The following is a 23,098-nucleotide window of genomic DNA, read 5'->3' on the forward strand; positions in this document are numbered from 1 at the left end:
GAGAAGCATTCTTGGAGAATCAGTTGACTGAAAAGTTTACATACTTTTTCAGAGAGCTGATAGTTAAATGTCTAATAGCACACTACTGCTTAGGGATGCTTTGAGAAGCTTTCCCTTTATAAGAACTGAAATACCACATGCACTGAATTCTAAGTTCCTATTTGTGGTCAGCTATTTCTGAAATTTGGGTTCTGTTCCATTGATCTTTCTGTCTGTTGTGGTCTTAGTACCACAATGATTCAATCATTAAAGCTTTAAAATACATTTAGTATCTGGAAGGACAAATACTACTCACTATTTTCCACAGTGCTGGTTATTCCAGATGAATTAAAAAACAAAAAACAAAAAACACCCCCTCCCAACAGTCCTCCAGTGATATCTCCTCATTCCATTCAGTTCTTATATTGTTTAACTCTTATCATTGTCTTCATCTATGTCCGATTCATTTCCAGTCTTCATAACTCTAGGTATTTGATATTTTTGTTTTTTTATGTACTGCATGTGTGAAATTTTATGTTTTTAAAAATTATTTATCACAGATGTTTTATCACCACTTAGAATTATCACAAAACTCTTGCACCAAAAACTAAGTTAAAAAGAGCGGTTACACACCAATTCCAACAAGAATAATGGCTGGATCGTTCTACGTTTGTTATCATCCTTCCAACAATTCTCAGTTTTTTCCACCTAGAAATTGATTGTTTATTTTCTTTAAATTTTCTGTTTTATAAGAAGAAAAGTATGGGTCATTGTATTGAAAAGTGAGTTCTTGAATCCCAAAGTTTTATAATACCAATAAAAGCATGAATGCATTTGTCTACCAGGAATCGCCATATACAAACAGGTATAAATAAGGCATTTCTAATATGTTTTTTATACCACATAATATGAAAATAATCTTGGCCCCAAATATGCACCAGTCTTTGAATTACTTGTATTTTTCCATCTACATGACAGCTATGTAACACTTGTATGTTTCCCTCTTGGCTGTGACTGAAGGGAAGCAATGAGCCAAGTTCTGTGTCTTCACAGTTCCTTAATTAAGACCCACAACTGTTTTACATTCTCCTTCCCTCTCCTATTTGATATTTTTATTGCACTAATAATTCGTGAATATCTGATCATTTTTAAAAATTCAAACAAAAGTATTTTCAATAAAAAGTAGGCCCCCTTTCTTTCTAAACTCTTTGTTTTGAGGAAATTATAAGTTCACATAAGGTTATGAAGAAATAATACAGTGAGATCCTGACTACCCTTTACCCAGTGCACCCCACTGCTAACTTCTTGGTAACTATAGTCCAACATCCCAGCCAGGATATTGAGATTGATATAGTCCAGATACAAAACCTTTCCATCACCACAGGGCCCTTTATGTTACCCTTTTATAGCCACACCCACTTCCCTCCCACCTCCACTCACTCCTTAATCCTTGGCAACTATTAATCTGACCTCCATTTCTATAATTTTGTCATTCCAAAAATGTTATACAAAAGGAACCACATGAGGCCTAACCTTTTCTGTTTTTTTGTTTGTTTTTTTGAGACGGAGTCCTGCTCTGTCACCCAGGCTAGAGTGCAGTGGCACAATCTCGGCTACTGCAACCTCCATCTCCCGGGTTCAAGTGATTCCCCTGCCTCAGCCTCCCAAATAGTTGGGATTATAGGTGTGTGCCACTGTGCCCAGCTAATCTTTTGTGTGTTTTTAGTAGAGACGGGGTTTCACCATGTTGACCAGGCTGGTCTCGAACTCCTGACTTCGTGATCCGCCTGCCTCAGCCTCCCAAAGTGCTGAGATTACAGGCGTGAGCCACCACGCCCAGCCGATCTAACCTATTCATATTTGCTTTTTCACTCAGCAATTTATCCAAGGCATTGCATGTATCAATGACTTCCTTTATTGCTGAGTATTTTCTACTTTGTGGAGGTGCCCCAATGTGTTTATCCTTTCACTCAATGAAGGACAACTGGGTTGTTTCTAGTTTGGGGGCATTATTAGTAAAGCTGATATAAACATTCGTGTACATATTTTTGGGTAAACATGTCTTCATTTCTCCGGGATAAATGCCCGAGTGCAACCATTGGATGGTATGGCAGTTGCATGTTTAATTTTTTTTAAGAAACTGCCAAAGTATTTTCCAGAGTGTTTGTACCATTTTACATTCTCCTCAGCAATGTATGAGTAACACAGCTCCTCCACTTCCTCACCAGCATTTGGTGTTGGCACTGTTTTACGTCAGCCATTCTGATTGGTGTATGGCACTATGTCATAGTGGCTTTAATTTGCATTTCTCTAATGACTAATGATGTTTAACATCTTTTCAAGTGCTTATTGGCTATCTGGATATCTTCTTTGGTGATACGTTTCTTCATGTCTTTTACCCACCTCCTAATTAGATTGTTTGCTTTTTCCACTGTTGAGTTTTGAGAGTTCTTTATGTGTTCTAAACACTAGTTTTTTGTTAGATATGTGGTTTCCAAATCTTTTATCCCGCTCTGTTAGCTTATGTATCTTATTTTGGTAACTATAGCAAAACTCCACCTTAACACAGACAGTACAGATACAGGAAGTTCTATTACATAAAATATGGAGTTATGAATTACAAGATTAATGAAAACAGTGTTTGAGTTTTCGTTTTGGTTTGGATTTGGTCAGCCTTCCAGTACCTGTCTGTAATGAAAAGGGAGGAATAAAAACTTATTTTCATTTATTTGACATGTAAGGAAAAGAATGATTATTGCAAAGAAAACACACAATGCACACTGAAATAAAGTCTCAAGTGAAAGGAGGAGTCACTTCCTACCTCAGTCCCTTGCCAAAAATGATAAAAATTTCTGCCTTTCAGCCACCCTCTTCTAAAAATAAGGTCTGGGTAGAAGACTAGGACCACTTGCCAATCACATCATATCCAAATAACCTGCAGGATCTTGCTATATGTTTGTTTCACTCTCTTTTATTATAAGCCACCTCCAATCATCTTATATATAGTTCAAGTAGACATAGTACCACCTGACTTTGTAACTGCATTCACAAGACATTCTATGTGAACAATGCCCCTGCAGCATAAAACAGCATCCTCGGGGTTTGTAGGTCCCCATTGTGGTAAGGTGTTTATTGGGTAGAGACAGATGCATTATTTGCATGGTGCCTTGGAAAAGCATCATGTGTGAGGCAAAAGAACTGAGTACTGATCCTGGCCCTGCTTCAGCAGGCATCTGACTACAGGGAAGCCATTTAAACCATGGAGGCCTTGCTTTCCAAGGCAGTAAAACCAGGAATTTGGACTCATCAATACAATGATTTCTGAAGTCACTTCCAGCTCATAAATTCTATGATTTCTATTTTTAAGGTATGAAAATTTTACTAAATGGTATGACAGGCATTCTATAAAATACCTACCCAGTACTCTTCAAAAGTGTCAATATCATGAAAGACAAGGAAAATTTAAGAAATTGTCACACATTAGAGGAGACTAAAGAGCTGTGACAATTAAATACAATGTGGGATCCTGGATTGAATCTTGGAATAGAAAACAGATATTAGTGAGAAAATTGGAGAAATCCAAATAAAGTCTGTAGTTTAGTTAATTAAAACATACGATTGATGGGTAAAATTTTTAATAGACCAGTTTGTAAGACAAAGATTCCGGAGCCATTAATGAAATTATTTTTTGGAAAAGAGGGCAGCTCTTTTTTAATATGAATATGCAAATTTAAATAACCTTAAGGAGGCACAAATTTTGAGTCATTTATTCTATGTTTTGGGTTTCTTCAATATGGCTATTTATAAAACCACTGGAAGGTCATATTCTCCTAACAATATTTTTGACTACATCATCATCTTCTAAGAGATTCTACAAGTTTAAAATTATTTGCCAGATGTGGGAATATAAAGATATGAGAACTCAAGTTGGAGAAGCAAGCAAAAGAACATGATTTATCATAAAGAATGAACCTTATAATTCTGTTCTAAATGACATCAAAATGATGAACTTTCAACTTTATGTCAAATTAATATTTGTTATCTAAATTGTATAGGTAACAGCATCTTCACGTTGAGCATTGCTTTTGTAAAGAACTTTTCATAAATTACTGGAAAACGTTTAAATAGAGACATTTAAGTTCAAATTCTGGACCCCCTTCACTGTAGAATTTACCCTACAGAGTTCTAAAAAATGAACTCTCGTAACCCTATCATTTAACAAGCTTCACCGTTTGGGGTGGCCCCATTCCACAGTCTATTGCTAACCTCAATCCTCTAGCCTATGGTTTGGGTGCCCCCATTCCTTTATTTGCTCCTAGGTGGGTATAGAAACCAAGTGGCTGCTACATAATAAACTTCAATGTATTTGAAGTAGTAGGCTTGAATTTTTTCTTTCCTTCTTTCAGTTATCAAATGCAAAGCGTGACCTGGCCTGGATATTCTATGTTCTCTACATGATTTGGGAGTTACCCCTCTGAGGTTTTCCCATACCTAGGATTGTCTCTTTTTTTGTCATTGTTCCTGGGTAAGACCACAAGATGATGTACTTTTTATATTTGGCAGTTAAAACCTACAAACCAAATCTCCCTCCAATGCTTAAAGGACTTCTAAACTTAACAGAGCTGCTTTTATGTTTAAAAATTAAAACTATGCATGGTTAAACAGATAATATAATTACATAACTTTGTAAAAACAAACAAAAAGTTTGGAGAAAGATGTATTGGGAGCAAAACATTTTTAGCCACAAAAACCTAGTTTTGGATGGGAGACATTTTGCAATAAAACACTTTATCTTAAAAAAAAAAAACAAAAAACACAAAAAAAGACTTCTTGATTAATGAGTCTGTCTCAGGCAGTTCAGGCTTCTAACAGAATACCATAGATTAAGTGGCTGAAACAACAAACATTTATTTCTCACAGTTCTGAAAACTGGGAAATCCAAGATCAAGGTGCTGGCAGATCTGGTGTCTGGTGAGGGTTCTCTTCCTGGTGTGCAGTTGGTTGTCTCTTGGTTGTATCCTCAAATGGTTGAGACAGAAATCATCTCCCTTGTATCTCCTTTTATTAGGCCACTAATCTCATTCCTTAAGGCTCCACCTTTATGACCTAAGTACCTCCCAAAGGCCCCACCTTCTAGGGAGTTAGAATTGCATATGAATTTTAGGGCAGAGACAAACATTCAGTGCATGAATGCATTTCTGGTAGAACTTTTTCCAGTCAGAAACCTTCTAAATAGACCTTGTGTTCTGCTTGAAACCTCTGTTTTCTCTTCCATTGTAGAGCATCATGTGTGTTTGATGCATTCCCTGATTCTGAAAAGAGGCAGTAATCTCTGATTTCTCACTGATTCCTCAGTGGTTGTCTAATTATACTTTATTAAAATGAGCTCTGGGATGTGAATCTAGAACACCTGGTCTGAATAGCTTAATCTCTCTTAATAATTACAGTCATACCCAGCATTTATTTAGCACTTAAGAGTTTTGCCAAATGCTGTTCAAAGTGCTTGTTGTACTATCTCATTTAATGCTAACAACCACCCTAAAAGTCAGGTATTCTTATTATCATTCTCATTTTCCTCATAGATGAGGAAACTGAGGCACAGAAAAGTTAAATTACTTGCCCAAAATATCCTGGTGGCAGAGCCACTCCCTATTTAACCACTATGAATATGACTACTTCTTCCTAGCTGGGTAATTTTCTCCAAGAAATTCAATGCCAGGTCTGTTTCCTCATTTGCCTTTTGACTGGATGACACTGGTATGAATGCCTGTTCCTTCTACTTCTCAGACTTGTTGGAAGGATCAAATATGATGGAAGGATCAAATAATATGTTTGGAGGTTTTCCCTCATCATTGGTGTTATTTTTTTTAAATATAAAATACGTAAAATACTTGGCAAGATCTTAGCTCTTTGGGAATTGAGGAAAACCAAAACTTAAAACAGAGAAAGCTGAGAATTCTCCAGCCTCTACCCCACCCCGTTTTCCATCCAGGCAATCCATAGCTGGCTGTGTCCCAGTTGACCTCACACAGCTGCTACCCTCTTATGTCCTAATTTTAAAATGTAGATTATCAGTGAATAATCTGGGTTATCAGTCAACTCCTTTTATGAGTAAAGGAGCTAGTCTTCCTTCAAACACTCTTAAATAAGACCCATCTACAGCATAATGTGTGTGTTTAAACAAACATGACTGTCTTTCTGATCATGGCATTTCCTCTTCATCCTGCCTCTTCTCTCCAGCTCTGCTTCTCTTTTGTTGTCTGCCTGAGTCTTGCTATGAAACCGTCTCCATCTGGTTGCCTTCTCATTCCCTACAACCTCCTTCCTGTGTCCCTCCATCCTCTTATTTTACTGTAAGTGATAATATTGAAATATTCTGTAGTATTTATTCTATTTCAGAATAGGGTCTTCCTTACTGAAGAGGAATAGTGGAACATTCTAAAAATCCTGTTCTAAAAAGAACTCCAAAACACCAAAAGTTGTTAATGATGTATTTGGCCCTCAATCATAATTTATTAGGCCCATTCTTTGCCATACTTGGGGGAAAGCAGGGTCAGGAAAGTTGCCCATCAAAAAGGCATCTTGGAAAATATCTCTTCCCACACGAGACCACCACAGCCCTCTCCCTTCCAGAGCCAAGCAGCTGGGTCTGAGTTCTGCCAGACAATTGGCAAGCGATTGTTCTCCACAAACCCCTTTGATTCTGTATGCAGCAACAGAGCCTCCCTCAGGGTTGGGGAATCAGGCTTAAGGCTTATGATGTGTATAACCTGTGACTCCTTCAGGATCTGAACAGAGGCTAAAGGGCCCTATAGGCAGTAATTTAACTTGAAGCTAGATTGCACATAAGCATCTGAAAGCAGAAATCAGCCCTGCAATTGCATGTGAATTAATGAAGGCAAATTAGCCCAGGATTTGTGTTTGTTGTGTGGGAAGGTGATGGCAGAGTAAATCTTCCAAATTTAAGTATATTTTATGTTAATTGCATAAAGTAGCATAGATTTGTTGCTTTAAATCTCATCCATGGGGAGCTGGAGTTGGCTTGTTGATTTCTTTTATTATCCACTAAAATGACTGCAGTCCTTGTTTGTATTTACTTGAGAAGCACAGATCTATTTCTGAACAGCTTTACAACTTTAAGTGTGTTAAGAAACTTCTTTTTAATACCATCTAGTTAATCGTACGGTAATAGCTCCTAAGTGGAACATTATATCTATCAGTCTTAAGTGCTGCTGTGGATATAATAGCTTTGGTCATATTATTATCATCTTTTTTATTTAAAGCTTTTGAAAAGCTGAAAATTAAATATGTCTCAATTTGCTATCATTGTGGCTATTACTTACCTTAGTGCTAAGTACATAGTAAGGACACTCTATCACCTCTGGTAAAATTATATTCTGAATTTTTTGATGATGGGATATAGGTTCAATGTAGATAAACCTCTTCCCTTGTTTTCTCACACTCACCTCAATTAAAAATGTTTGTTCTGCAATGGCAAGTTTCTATAAACACTGATTTTTAAAATACCAGTTAGTGCATCTCGTGGGGAGAGATTTGGGATGAAGGGGGAAGAGGAAGTGGTGGAATGACATCCATGTGTGGTAAATACTAATGCTAAGTCCTATATGCACACCACCATACTAAGCCCAGAAATGGCCAGGTGTTGGGAGAAAGTCTGGACCCAAAAAGTTGACCTAAACTAGATGTTCTCAAAGTGTGCCACTCCTTGCTACTCAAGATGTGGTCCACCAACTAGCAGTTGTTGGTACCACCTAGGAGCTTTTCAGAAATGCAAAAGCTCAGGCCCCATCCCGGGGTGACCTCAGAAAAATCTGCAGGCTGGCACGACCCTCAGAGGATTTCTATGCACTTTCAAGTCCGAGAAACCCTGTCTACACCACTCCAGGAGCCTTCCCTGGGAAGATGGAAAAGTGTTGTTCCCCTCTGCTTAACCTCAGGTTATTAACTAGGAATACTCTAATCATTCCTCTTAGGAGAGAATGGTGCTATACTGACAACTGAGAGTGAAAGGCTGTAACTCCTCAAAAATTTAAATCAGGCATCGAGATTTGGTGTCTGGGGAAGGAGAGACAGGGAAGAGGGAAAGTGTCCCATACTCAATTCCAACCAACTGTTGAAAAGAAAAGCTCTTGTTGGAACAATTTGACCTTCTTCTCTGTGTGATGTTATTGGATTTGAGTTCCTTTCTTCTAGAGGAGGACACACTGGTTTTAAAAACAAACAAAAAAAAAATGACCTAAATTCAGTATTCCATCCAGATGCTTTCAATTTGGCAGGCGGGAAGCAAGTTTTGCATAGAGACTGAGCTCACTGAAAGGGATTAGAATTTTCAGTTTAAAATTCCAAAGGCATTTTAAAGTCAAGAAACTGTTTAGGGGGGAAAAAATAAATACAAGTGACCTTGATATGATTATGCAATGATATTCACATCTCAGAGCCATCTTGGAATGAACTCCTTTGGGTACATTTGCATTTAGTCTTCCTGGCATTGAATTCAAAACAACAGACTTTATGATAAATTTCACTTAGGCAAATGACAAAAAAGTAAGAAGCTGAGTAAGATCCAAAACACATCTAATTTAACAGGAGGAGCAGCTCACAGAAGCCTTATGCAGGGCAGGGAGGCAATAGCATAAACAGGCAACCACCACTACAAAGGCTGTACTTACTCAGCTAATCACATCTCAGAATTGGGTGTCGTCTTTGCTGTTTAAAACAGTCCTGGAAGTCATACGCATGACAGACACCCATGGGAGTCACTAGGGTAGCACCACCATCTTTCCCTGAAGGTAATTTGCAGGATCAGATGGACTCTGGTCTCCAAATAAATTTGAGACTTTTGATATCCCTTGACCATATGGTTTATTTATTGCATAAGCTGTTTTGCAGAGGCTTTTTACTTAGCCATTTGTGATTTTCTCTTCTTTTTGCCATTGTTTTCAATAATTAGATGTCCTAGACACAAATAGTGACTGTCAGGCAATATTTAAAAACTTTCTTAAAAGTATTTATTTTGAAGTAATTTTTTGATTTAGGAGTAAATATATCTTTTGGTATTTTTAAGTCAGAATCTTATTTAGAATATCTCAGGTAATAAGTACTAAAGAATTATATGACATTGTTATTTATATTTTCTGTTCACTAACGGTAATACATTAATTTTTTAGTTTTAAAAGGAAAATAGCAATTTTGCATTTTGTGAAAAGGTAAATTTGAGTCATCACATATATAAATGTTACATATGTGGCCTATACAAGTAGGGTATTTGAATTTAATATTAATTGGGAAAATATTTTGGATTTTTATTACTCACGAGTATTCTATCTCAAACAGTATATAAAACTACAGAACTCATTCAAAATCGGATCAAAATGATTACTAACTATAGAAAAATAATTATTCACGGTGTATTAGTTCCCTAAGTTGACGTAACAAAGTACCACAAGCTGGGTGACTTAAAAAAAAAAAAAAAAACCAGAAATTTATTTTCTCAGTTCTGGAAGGTAGAAGTTTAAAATTAAGATGTTGGGAGGGCCATGCTCCCTCCAAAGCCACTAGGGGAGGAGCTGCCTTGGCTCCTCCGGCTTCTCATGGCCCCAGGCAACCCTTGGTGTGTAGCAGCATGAGCCCAAACCCTGTCTCTCCCATCTTCTCATGACGTCCTTCCCTGTGTGTCTGTCTGCTCCTATTCTTAGAAGGACATCAGTCATATTGTTACCAGTGGAGGGTGTCCAGGTTCTTGGCATTTTGAACAAATAATTGGACAAAATGCACAAACAAAGCGAGGAAAGAATGAAGCAACAAAGCAGAGGTTTATTGAAAATGAAAGTACACTCCACAGGGTGGGAGCAGGCCAAGTAGAGGGGCTCAAGAGCCCTGTTACAGAATTTTCTGGGGTCCAAATATCCTCTAGAGGTTTCCCATTGGCCATTTGGTATACACCCCTTGCAAATGAAGTAGTGGCCCTCAATCAGACGCTGAAGTGAAGTTATAAAGGTTACACTCCTATGCGAACGTCTGATTGGTTGCTTTCCACAACCAATCAGAGGCTAAATAGTTACGAAGTTGCACTCCTATGCAAACGAAGACTTGGCCCGCATTCAGAGGCTGCAGTGAAGTTACAAAGTTACACTCCTATGCAATTGGTTTGCATAGGAGTACCAATCAGAGGTACTCTCAATCTTCCATCTGCTAGGCAAAAAGGGGAGGGGAGTGCAAAGGAAGCAGCCTCTGGTCCTTTAGTTACTTAGGCGTGAAAAGTTGGGGTTTTCCTTTTCCTTCTGATTGCTAAGACAGTAAATTTCAGATGTTCTCACCATTAAAAAGAAGACTGTGAGGTGATGGATATATTAATTAGCTTGCTTTAGTCATTTCACAATGTATACATATATCAAAACATCACCTTGTACCCCATAAATATATTACAATTATAAGTTGTCAGTTAAAAATAAGGAAGTCAGCATGAATCGGCCTTAGGTTCTCTGCCTTCAGACCCTATTCTCCTGCCTCAATATTGGGTTAAGGACCCATTCTAACAGCCTCATCTTAACATGATTATATCTGCAAAGACCCTATTTCCAAATAAGGCCACATTCATAGGTACTAGAGGTAAGGACTTCAACATATCTTCTAGGAGGGACACAATTCAACCAATCACATATGGCTAGCATTTTCTCAGTGATGGAATATAGGCAGTAACTTTACCAAAATGACATATTATCCTCTCTGCTCCAAAAATTGAAATAATTTTTTTCACTTCACCAAAAGGAAACAGAAATCAAACAATAGTTGTTAATGTAAGATGCCTGACTAGTATCCAATAATGAATCTCTTACAAAAAAAAAAGGGTGGGGGGCATCTAGGGCATGTCAATGGTGGCAGCACCAATAATAAGGGCTAATAACTCAAGATCCTTGAAGTTTTCCGGTAACACACCTGCCTGGATGGCATAGAGTTTAAGAAAACAAAGTTCAAAAGGTTCCTCAGGGGAAGAGATAAAAGCCTTAGTGCCTAAAGTCATTTGCTCCACAAATATAAATAATTTTGCATGGCAATTATTCTTTGATAGCAGTTGAATGTCTAGAAAGCGTAATTCACACTAAGTTATATACCATTCAGGATTCAACATATTGTAGTAAACAACTTCTTGTTATTGCAATTCTGTGTTTTTATCTCAATACCTCACTTTCTTACCCGACTTAATTGTCTTCCTGGACTTAGAATTTCCCATCTCCCCCTTGGACTACCATTTCAAGGGCCCTTTCTGTTGTCTCTTTTCCCTTTTCCCCTCTGGGCTCCTTCTCGCTTCCTTGTAGGCACCTTCATGAGTGCTCTCAGCACTGTTCTCCTATCCTTGCTTCTTCTAATCTCAGCCCCAGCTCCTCACCCCATCCCAGTATCATCCTCAAGAGAATCAATGGCTGATAGACTCTCAACTACCTCCCTCATCCTCCCAGAGCTTTTCCTTGGTGGTCTGTGTGAATCTCTAAATCAAGGAATGTTAACCTGAAGTGTAAATATTGGTACATTTTTCTGAAGAGTGTAGTCAAGATTGTTGTCAGACTTTCAAAGAATTCCCTAATCCCAAAAGATGAAAGAGCCAGACTCTAAATAGTGAAATGCTATTGTCAATGAACATGTTTGGAAGGGCATAAGAGGGGTGAAGGTGGTGGGGCCTTCTCTGAAACACACCCTTTGGCTTCCTTCTCTTCTCTTTGGGAGGCTGTGCGTTGGGGGAGAAAGAGGAGAGTAGTGCTGGGGGCTGCAGTGAGTCTCCTGTTCACATTCTCCTCAAAAACCATTGACTTACTCTGAGTTCTGCTTCCTGGTTTTCAAGCAGAAATCCCATCTGAAGGTAGGTTCGGTCAACTCCCAACTCTGGGCACTGTGTCCTCACTCTGTCCAGGGGTGACGAAGATTCCAGGGCTCAGGAAGCACACATTCCTAAACCAAGGAGATGTGACAGATGCCTGGACCAATGGGAAAATGTGTGCCCCTGACAAGGAAAAGAGAATTCTGCATCTTTAGAAGGGCCCAGAAGTATCATTTCTCCCTCCTCTGCCCACACCGAGCCTGGAAACACCTTGTTAGCTATCTATTAAATGAGATAACATATGTAAAGCACCCAGCATGGAGCCCGGCAGATATTAGGGATTCAATAAATATTAGTTACCTTCCCTATTAAAAGTAACACCAGCTACAGTGTTTATGTGATTCGCTTGCTATTATTACTATATAGCACAGTAAGAAGTGTGTGCATAATTAAATACGTACCACTATGGTAATTCCGTTTTAAAATTTTATTGATAACATCATTATATGCTTTATGTAAGCTCAGAGTTTTTGTGCTTATCTGGCATGTTTATGCTTCTAACTTTCAAAAAAAATCAAGGTCACATCTGAGGGAAAAAGTTTGGTGGTTTAGCAAGGTGTTAAAAAAAAAAAAGTTAACATATTGCACAATTCTTATTATTTTTCCTGTCCAAACCTAGTCTCACCCCTTCCCACTGATTTCTCCACCAACCCACTGTCCTCTCGGCCCATCACACAACACTCCCTCCCTTTGTCTCCATTAAAAAAATTGGTAGATAAGCTAAAAAACTTCACATGTCACTGCAAGCAAAGACCATGGTTTGTCCAGGAATATCCCCTCCCATCTGTTTTCTGGATGCTTTGATTCACTGCGCTGGTCAACTTAGAGTATGGGAACCCCAGCAGGGTAGAGCTTGCTACAGGAGCTGACAGTTCCCTGCCAAAACTATCCTCACTACAGAATCACTGATCAAAACACTGGCTAGAAGTGAATGTGGGCTGTGACTCAAAGCCGCAGGGGACTGAAAGCAACCACACCCATTTATTAATATCTAGGACTAGGAGGAAACATTAGCATCACAGTGAATAATAGCCAGACCTCTCAGACTTGAAAGCAGACATTAATGAACCAAGCCCAGAGCTGACGTTGAAGTCAAGGTTGTGGCAAAACCAGTTAGAATCCTCCATCATGGTCTAGATGTGAATGATTAGTACTAAAATAAAATGTAGGAAGCCACTGGACATATTTAGAAAATCCTCAACAGGGTCTGTCAATGTTTAACAATAATCTTGACTCATAACTTCAGGAAATGACACTATCCACAAATGGAATCAATCATTTCAAAATAAGCCTTGTAATATCAAACAACTTCAGCTCCCAAGTAAACCCTCAGGAGTATTTTAAACATGCTCTTCACAGAGCTCACTAGAAATAAACCAGTTGGCCTGGCTGCCCAAGAATATGCCCTAGATATTGTTTTCAATTGAAATTGAAAATAGGGTCACTGTCTGCAGGAACTGGAACACCTTACTTTCTACACATATACCCCTACAGCTACTAAAAAGAAAACCAAAAAAAAGCAAAGAACAGCACCAAATCTATTAACTCTAGTCATTCTCCAGCCCCCTGGCCTCTCTCAATCATAACTTTGGATCTGATAGTTACAATTGTCATTTTTTACAAAGAATGGCATGTTGGCTAATCTTCTAACTGCATGGGCCTTTTGCTAGTAGCACACATACTTCCCATTGTACTAAATAAAATAAAATAGAAGTAGCAATAAGAATCTCAGAGTTTTTAGAGTTACCAGATTCGCAAAACTGAATTGCCACTTTGATCTCCAAAACATTTTTAAATTTTGATAGCTTGGAAATAAATTAACTCTCAGAAAGAATTACATGGGGGAAAAAAAAAAGAACTACGTGGGCTGGAATTTTGTTTTCAAATCAAGTGAATTGTAATGGTCCATTTTGAAAATTAACATTGAAATGAAGCAAGAAGGTCAACAGCATAGAGGATCAAAGCATCCAGAAAACACAGGGAAAGGAATATTTATGCATTTCTAATTCTATTTCTAATTCTACAGAGAAACTTAGTGACCCACCAAGATATGGAATCTGCTCTGGGAAGGAGGTATACTAGTCACATAAACAATATAAGGCTCCGACCTGGGCAACCTGGAGGAACCTTGTCTCTAAAAAAAAAATTTACAAATTAGCCAGGCATGGTGATATAGGCCTGTAGTCTCAGCTACTCAAGAGGCTGAGGCGGGAGGATGACTTGAGCCCAGGTGGTTGAGGCTGCAGTGAGCCATGATTGTGCCACTGCACTCCAGCCTAGGCAATAAAGCAAGACCTTGTCACTTAAAATATATATATTTTCTCATTAAGCTATATATATATATATATATATATATATATATAGCTATTTATATATATAGCTTAATGAAGACATATTTCTCAAGAGAAGCAAATAGCTTCTTTTTACTGTGTGAATAGTAACATTACTTTTTTTGAAATAAATGGTCATTTACAAAAGGTAAATAATTCCAATAGTGATTCTCTATTCACCATTTTGCAAACAATTCCTGTTAGTATTGTTCTACTTACAACATTTACAATAAAAACTTACTATTTTACAAACATTTACAATAACTTACAACATTTACAATAGAAACTTACTATTTTACTTAAATGCTATATCATACTGCATTTCCTTAAAAATGAGTATTCAAAATCCTTTCATGACATGATGTTCTAGTCACGCAGAGTTACGGGACATGCAGCTCATGATGTCACCACCATTTCTTCAAAGGCCATCTTGTTACGACTTTACCTTCCACAGTTCACCTAATTAATAAAGGTGTTCAAAACAATCTAGGGGACAGAGAAGAGGATTAAGTCCATGGAAATCTCTCAGTGGTTTTTCCTTGGATCCACAACTTGAGGCCAGTTTCCCATGAGGCATCTATCTAGGGACTAACCTAGTAAAGTTTTGGGAACTCCTCCTAGTAAAGTTTAGGTCTGAGGGAAACAACATTCCCTCAAGATGGCTTTAAGGCAAAGAAAGAAATTAGTGCACAACTACAGAGGTAACTCACATAGAATCCACACACAGGAGTTTGGGCTCAGCCTCCAGAGGGACTGAAACAAGGAGCAAGAGCCTGCCCTCTTCCCATGCCCTCCCCGCCTCCCTCTTCTCTGTCCCACTTCCTCTGCTCTGCTTCTGCAGGGCACAGCGCCCCAGCCATCCTTGCAGGTTCCCTTCCATACTCCCAGCAAACAATGTGCTTGGCCTGGCTTGGCTCAGTGTCCATCCTGTTCCAGTTTCAGCCTGGGGGATGGGCAAGTTCTTTGTTACAAACAAGGCTGCAGGGGCCAGTCCTTTAAGGATGGAAGGTCAGTTCTAAGACAGAAATATGCTAGACACACACTCCTAAAGGTGTCTGGTACCATCTCTAATGAGAGTATATATATATAATGATCAGCTGCCACTGGGGAGACATATTGCCATGATATCCCCTCAGATTTTCTCATTAGAATCATGTGCAAATTGTAGTATTGCAAAATCAGTTTCCTATTCTCTCTGTATTTGGAGAGGCTTGTGAGGCCTAATTTGCCTTCTTCTCTGCTTGAGAATCTGACAGTTTCCAAATCATCACAATGAAGAAGCATATTTATGGTGTTTGGGGTTTTTTTCCCCAAAAATGTCAGGTATAGAGTGTCTTTTTGACAAGCCAGGTACAATTTTACGTCTCATTACTAACAAGCTTCCATTTCTCACTATACATCAAATACAGAGTTTGCAACTTCAATCACTTTGAGGAACCACCCCTCCTGGCCAATAACTACCATGAAATCCCAAGTTAGAAAAATTCACTCCCTCCCTCCAAATATAATGAAGGAAAAGATCCAAACAATTATGAGGAAAGATGAACATGATAGTTTACGCCATAGGGATATTTTCTTCTCTACTTTTGGAAAGACAAACTTTTACTGAGCATCTCTTATGTTCTACACACTGGGCCTTCCTGTGGCACACAAGAGGATTTCATGCTTATAGCAACCCTGCAATTCTATGCATTGGAAACTGTCTGGGCCTCAGAAATGTTAAATCGTTTGCCAAAAAAACACAGAAGTAGAATCTAAAGCTGATTCTGCCTGACCCCAAGGCTTACGTTCGCTTACTAGTACTAATAACTAGTATCTATTGAGCATTTGCTGTGTGCGAAGGCTCTGCCCCATTGCCTCACATATAATGACTTATGTAGTAGACATAGGAACTACTATTAGCTTCGTTTTACAGGTGTGGACTCGGATGCGCAAAGAGGTTAAGTACTTGCCCAAGTTTACACATCCTGTACACAGTGGAGCAGAGGTTAGAACCCAGGCAATGCAGCCATACTTCCCATCAAGTTGTCTCCCCTGGAGAATGTGATTCTGTACATATCACGGGTCCCTTTGTGATTACTCTCAAGTTAATAGGCCTCAACTGTATCTGCAAGAGCAGCCGTGATCCAATCACCAGCATCGAAATGAAGCTAAGTCAAAATTGCATGGTTTGCCTTTCACTGCATGTGTGGAAAACAGAAATGACAATCTTGATAGCCAAGATTCTCAAATCCTTATTCTCCCTAAAACAAGTATTTTTCCTTATGGCCCCAAAAGATTCAAGATATCAAGATATGCTAAGGATGTTCTGAGTGAGGGAAATCCCTTTTCATTTCTGTCTGTAGGGATGTGTAGGCGTGTGAGTGTGTGTTTGGGGAGGGGAAGGACCTACTGCTAAAGAATAATGGTAAATCTTTTCTAAGAATATTCTTTTTCTTCTCTCTCCTAAGCATATTTAATGCTGAGAGACTTTTAATGCACTGTGTTTCTCTAGTATCCCTTTCCCCCCCCTACTTGCTCCACTAAGTGTCTTCCAATTTCAAATCACTACAGTGCAACTGGCTTAGATAATGTACTGTCATCCATACCTCATACATCGTATCCAGGGAACTCGCCTTACTGTAAGCGTCACTTCCATTGCAGCAAGCTGGCTATGGGCCATGACCTGTGGGGGCCCCAGTGCCCATTTATTGTAAACTATGGCTTGTGGGTGATGCTAATGAAGTTCCTCAAAAAGCCACATTTGTATGACTTTGCATTTTGCTGTGTTTCCTTAAAAATTGCCAGTGAAAGACTGGCAAAGGTGTTCTTTATTATGAATTTGTTTCCCCATTTCTTGATTTCTCCTGTATAGGGGAAACTAGTTCCATTCATCCCACAAATCTCAACAAATCCCTTCATAACCACTAAATATCAAACCCCTCCCCTCAAAAATCCTAAAACACAAATGTGGTCATTACCTCCAGATTTGGAGCTTTATATGCAAATTGTTTATGACATTCACAAAGCTAGGAAGGAACTGCAATAGCACTGTGATTCTGGAAAGACGAAGCCAACTTCAGAATTCAATTTTCAAAAGGAAATGCTATGTTTGTTTCATGTCAGCCTCTGCTTCAGATCAGAACAACAACAACAAATGAATAAAGCTAAAACCATTGCTCTGGCTGGTTATTTCCAAGCAAAGCAGAGGCAGATGGAAAGCCACTCAGTTGGCTGTAGCTCCTCATGTTGTCTACTTCCAGTCACTTTGAAAGCAGCTGAGCAAAGCTTAACCCCAGTTGGATGAGAATGAATACATACATACATACACACACACACACACACACACACACCTATATAAATAACATTATTTTAGAAATACAGACTGGGTTGTCACACGCACAGGTGATCTGGCTGCTTCAGCAGTTTTGAAACAACAGTCTGGCTGCCCAGTTAGGGTAAGGCCTTGTCTCCTTTCCCCTCTCAACCATCCTATAGTGGGCAACACAGTATAGAACCTTGGTTGTGTATGTGACCCTCAAGCAAATCCAACACAATATCTCATTAAGGAAAGATTTCTAGCAGGGAGCCTGTGGCATTTTGTAGATTTAGAATCAACCTTTGGAGTATGAGCATACGTATGTATGTAAAGAGAAAATCACCCATGCCATTGCATGTTTGCATTTACATTTATGTATATACATTATCATTTCCAGTTACCTATATACACATGAAATTAACAAAATAAAAAATGTTAGTTACACATACACATACATACACACATGCTTACTACACTGAACACGGGGAGATGGATGTACGTACATGAAATATATCAATGATTCATAGAGATTCTGATAAAGACTTGTGCAGGGAAAAAAAGAAAGTGTAACATGATTTTTAAATGAGTTTCTTTCCCCGATATGTTCAGATTTCTTACCAAAGACCATTTTTCTCATTGCAATCTGGTGAAAACAGTTTGAGAGTTGCATCTGCTGTTCTTCACCAGATGCAAAAAGAACACAAGCACCAACCCATCACATCTTTTGTTCTCACCTCTGCCGGCGGTCTGTGTGTCAGTTCCAACAATTCCCCTGCCAACGGCTATAAATGCATATCATACACACCAGAGCACCCTGGGGGGTGTGGGGAAATCGGGGCTTGGTTAGCTGTGTGATTACAGGGTCGCATCTTATCATCCCTGTACACAACCTATCCCATGACTGTTTGCAACACGACTGGGCACTGGCTGTATCCAATCTATTTCTACGCCGTATTGTTAATGGTCAAAACTGGCCTTGTTCCCCTATTCCCTCCATTTTCCAACGGAAAAAGGAAAGGAACCGATAAGCCTGAGCTCAATTTGTTCTGGCAATTATTGCAAAGTTCCTACTGTGAGGGAGGCCCTGCCCGTTGGTGCGGAATGACACGCAGCCATCCAGGGTCCAGACAAAAGGAGACCCTGCTTTTCACCAAGTGTATTCAGCCATGTATAGACATATTGGCTGAGATGCCTGCTCATTCACGCCTTAACGGGAAAAAGAGACAAGAACCTGGAAAGAAAAAAAGAGAGAATGAAAGATTATCAAGTGACACCAGATAGAGAAAGGATAAAAACAAGACGTGAACTTGGTGAAGAGGAAGAAAGGAAAGAATTTTGACCACAGAACAGTAAATCACTGATATAATATGGGTATATACGTTTTAGTACTATTGACCTAAATTATGCTTTTATTACAGATAGAGGTTTCTATAATGATAATGAAATGTGAAATTGAGGAAAGTTATGCTTGGAGGTTGGATTATATGAGCCTTCTTCTATCTTCTCCTCTTTCTCTCCCTCCCTCCCTCTCTCTCCCTCTACTAAGCCACAGCTGCACATTAATTCAACCAAATGAAACTGTTGGAATGATATACCACCAAGACGCATTCTAAAGTGTAATTTTTCTGAAACATGTAACTTGATTAAAAAACCAAAGTACCAGTCAAAAGGTGAAAGAAATATATTATATTATGATGAAAAAGAGGTCATTTAAGAAAAGGCTGAAATAGCACTTCTTTTTGAAATGGCATATGGAGACTTTTATAACTCTGAAAAAAAAGGTGACTTTTTCTTAATACTTGTCCTTATTCTCTGCTCATGGACAGAAGGAAAATGTTTGTAGATAAGGTCACTTTAAATTCTAGGCCATAGCACATGTTGCTCTCTGCAGCCAAATGCCCTCATCTGTCTCCCTTTCAACTCCATCCAGTGATAATTGTTCCACCTACCTAACTCTCCTGTCTACTAGGAAAACAGTTGACAAGAGATAATGTCAGAGTTAGGTCCGTGACATACCAGAAATTATATCTCCCAGCAAAAGTCATTTATTTCAAAGGATAAGTAATATAATGAACTGGAGGAAATTAAGTTAATTTTAAAATCCGTTATCAATTGCTTCTCTTTAGTCATAATGGAACTGGGGGGAAATTACAGATTCAATAGCAACATGCATTTTTTCCATTATGAAGAATGGCTTATTCAATGGATGAATCATTGGAGAATGATCCCCATGGCCCTGTGGAACTCCACACGTAGAAGCAAACAGCAAAAGTTTAAGATGTAAAACATACTATAAAATTGTTGGAAAAAGTGAACTACAATCCCCAATGAAATTACCTCTTATGGCAATTAAGATCCCGTTTGTCGGAGCATTTATAGCCTCAGGCAAACTCAACAAACCCATTCCTGGCTGCCGGTAATGACAGATTTCTTAGGGAGTATTATTTAATTAACAATAATTTGAAAGAGCAGCTCAGCTGAGATACTGCATTTACTTACTGGAAACACTAAGTAATGGTAAGTGAAAAAGACATGTGATTTGTTAGCATTCCCATTATCTTTTGTTTCTGAAATGCATCAGTAGCTGATAGGTATTTGCCACTAGATATTTTCAGCTGTCTGTGAGGACAACATGTCCAAAGAACTTTAGCTCTTACTGTACAAGGCTGCACATAGTCCTGTGCTGTTTGATTCCGTTAAGAAATCCCCCAGGGCCTCAAATGTTCAGGGCCAGCATTCTTTGTCCTTCCCCCTCCAGACAAGGGCAACTGCCAGCTCCCCTTCCTTGTATACCAGGCTCCCTCCCACCCCCATACATCATTTGCTGCTAATCACCTAACTTAAGAGATGCCTTTTGTTCCCACTCCCTTCCCAAGTCGCTTTAGGCTGCATCAGCAACTTGGGGGCTGGCTGGGTCTTACTTCCCCCCAAGAGACGTGCTCAAACCCCAGGGCATAGGCAGCAGGGGAAGGAAAACCTTCTTCCCTCAAAGTTACTCGGCTGATGTCCTCGCATCCGATGGCCTCTTTCACCCCTGATTCTAATTTAAAGACTAATCTGGAACTGGCAAAAGGAGGGCCACTTTAAGTTGTCCTGACATACAGTGGGAGCTGGCAGCAGGAAGGGAACTCCACCACTCAGGGGCAAGCTCGGGAAAATGCAAAAATAGCGCGCTCCGTGAAAGGAGAAAAGTAAGTTATAAAACTTTTCATCTTGTCTGTTATTTCTTTGCATATCTTTACGAAATGTTCAAGATTGGTCAATGAAATAGAAAGATTGTCTTGGGAAATGAATGTGTCAATGTAATTCCTGTGGGAGCCAAACAAAGTGATCTGAGATAATCATTTTAAATTATTATTGGGTGGCTGTTAATTGTAGTCACTAGTGCCCATTAAAATTCCTGCCAACAGAAAATCTTTATCTCGACTTGATTTGTGATAAACTTAGAAATGAGCAGTTGGTGTGGAACATGGTTATTAAGCAAAGCAAATTTCTTTCATGGCTTCTGAAAAAGACAAATCTGAAATCTCAGCCAGTTAGGTCATGCTTATGTCTGTGAGTAGATTAGGACGGGGTGTGTACACAGCACTAGTTTCCACCGTGGGTTAAGACTGATTGCAGGAGCAAAAGATTTTTCTCTTTGATTCTTTTGAGTCTAAAGTAGTTTTCGCTCAAATAATATCAAAGGCATCTGATTAAACACATCTCCCAGCAGGATTCTATCATAGGGCATACTTTATTAGGAACAGTATAATCAGATTGATGTAATATGGCATCAGCCAGTGAATGTCTTGTTTTGAAACAACTTGTGGAAATAGATTTTTATCTCTCTCTTTAATCCTAATTTGATGCTATTAAACAATTCTATTTAAATTGACTATTAAGATTGGAATCCGTCTGATTTATCAGAATGTATTTCCCATTAATAAGGCTTTCTTTTTAGCCTCTTTCTTTAACCTTCATTTACTTTTAATACCGTGAAGAGAAACGTTTGCAAAATCATTTTTCCTTATTATGGATTAAAGCATGTGGCTTGGTTCCTGTTAGACTGTTCTTAGCCTCATAAGAACAAAAACTGGTAAAGTTTACATGGGTTTCTTTTAGTAATTAGTTACTATATGGAAAAGATAAAAGGGATTATAGGGGAAAAAAATAATAAATTTTGCAAAAGATACATAAGAGCATTTTCCATTCCAAAGAAACCTAAATTCTTTTACCAATATAGAAAAGAAACATACAGCAATTTTAACTGGTAATGCAGTTTCCACTAGAAACATTTGAACATCTTTGTGGCTTCATTACATGGTATTTACATATCAGAAAGGGGAAAAAATATCAGCATAAAAGCAGTGGAAGCTGACTTGTAATTCCCAAATAACAATGATTTTTCCAGACAGCAGAGCTAACAATTTTGCCTTGCTCCAAGTGCTACCTGGGATCAATCAGCAGGTCATAAAAAATATTTTTTTAACTGATACTTTATAGCCAGTCAGAGTAGGAATAGCTAGAATCAAGCATCATCATCAATTGATTGCACTTGGAAAGGGCAGCTCGTTCTTTTCACTGTATGCTTGTAAATTCAACATTTCTCCTAGGCAAAAATGAGTGAAATGTTATAAATGCTTACTACTATGTAAAATCAGCATTTTAAAACACCATTGATTTCTAGTGTTTGTAAAAGACCCTAAAATCCTTTGCTTCCATCTCCCACCCCTGGCAGGTCTTCCTGCCAAAGTCAGTGTTACACTTCCTCCCCTGCAGTCTCTTGTCCCTATCATCACTCTCTACCTAAGGAAGGGCAGGAGATTTCTAAATCTCCCTAAGCAACCTGTCCCAGTTTATAAGCTTCAAGAAACCTGATGTTGTTTAAATTTCTTCTGCCACTGATTAACACTGTCTTCCCTGTTCCTGGTTCCTAAAGAGATGCTCATCTTCTGTGAAGATGAATTTTTTAAATGTGGATATCATTATTAAGCTGTACTTTGACCTTTTCTCCTCTTGCCTTAAAGATTTCCTTTTTTCAGACACTTAGATTTCATCTTTAGGGCTCCATGGATTTCTTTGAACCTGCTCCAAGTTTCAAGCCGTCCTCATTCTCCAAACCTCTTTTCGTTGTGTAGCTCTCAGAAACTGACAACTTCTGGAGAGGATCCCAGTCCCACCTGCTGGTTCCTCGGGATTCTACTCTTTTAATATTGCGGTACAGGTGCCAAGATTCTCTTCAAGATGAGAATGTTATATTGCTGAATCGTTGTTCACTTTTTATTTAAATAATTCAACTCCAAGTTTTATTATATTCCTGTTGGTGCCGACACCATGCTAATGCTGAGAATACAGAGGTGACAGCCACTGTCCTCAGAGAATTTGCAGGCTAGCATGAAAAGCAACCAGGTGGGCTGTGCTGGCATCATGGCCAGAGTGGCAGGGGGCACAGAAGACAGGCCCGGGGATTAGTAGATGTTCCCTGGAATTGAGATTGCTTAGCAAAGAAGGGCCGGGGAAAGGCATCTGTCTTCGAGCAAAAACATGAAGAAGGTATTAAAATACAGCATCTATAGTTTATCAGAGGGACCCCAAAAGGTTGAGGAACAGGGAAAG

General features: G+C 38.9%; 1 protein-coding gene across 2 annotated transcripts in view; it reads left to right on the top strand.

The window, feature by feature from the left end:
- Positions 1-23,098, top strand: part of CDH20 (cadherin 20) — a 222,160-nt gene that overhangs the window by 118,661 nt on the left and 80,401 nt on the right. The window contains exon 1 of one of the 2 annotated variants that reach the window (XM_024350914.3): positions 20,165-20,691. The exons of the other annotated variant lie outside the window; for it this stretch is intronic. The gene's annotated coding sequence lies outside the window, so the exon portion shown is untranslated. Of the gene's footprint in view, positions 1-20,164; positions 20,692-23,098 lie in introns of those variants that run through there. 2 annotated transcript variants of the gene reach the window in all.

This window comes from Pan troglodytes, chromosome 17 (assembly GCF_028858775.2).
Source record: "Pan troglodytes isolate AG18354 chromosome 17, NHGRI_mPanTro3-v2.0_pri, whole genome shotgun sequence".
Classification (NCBI taxonomy): domain Eukaryota; kingdom Metazoa; phylum Chordata; class Mammalia; order Primates; family Hominidae; genus Pan; species Pan troglodytes.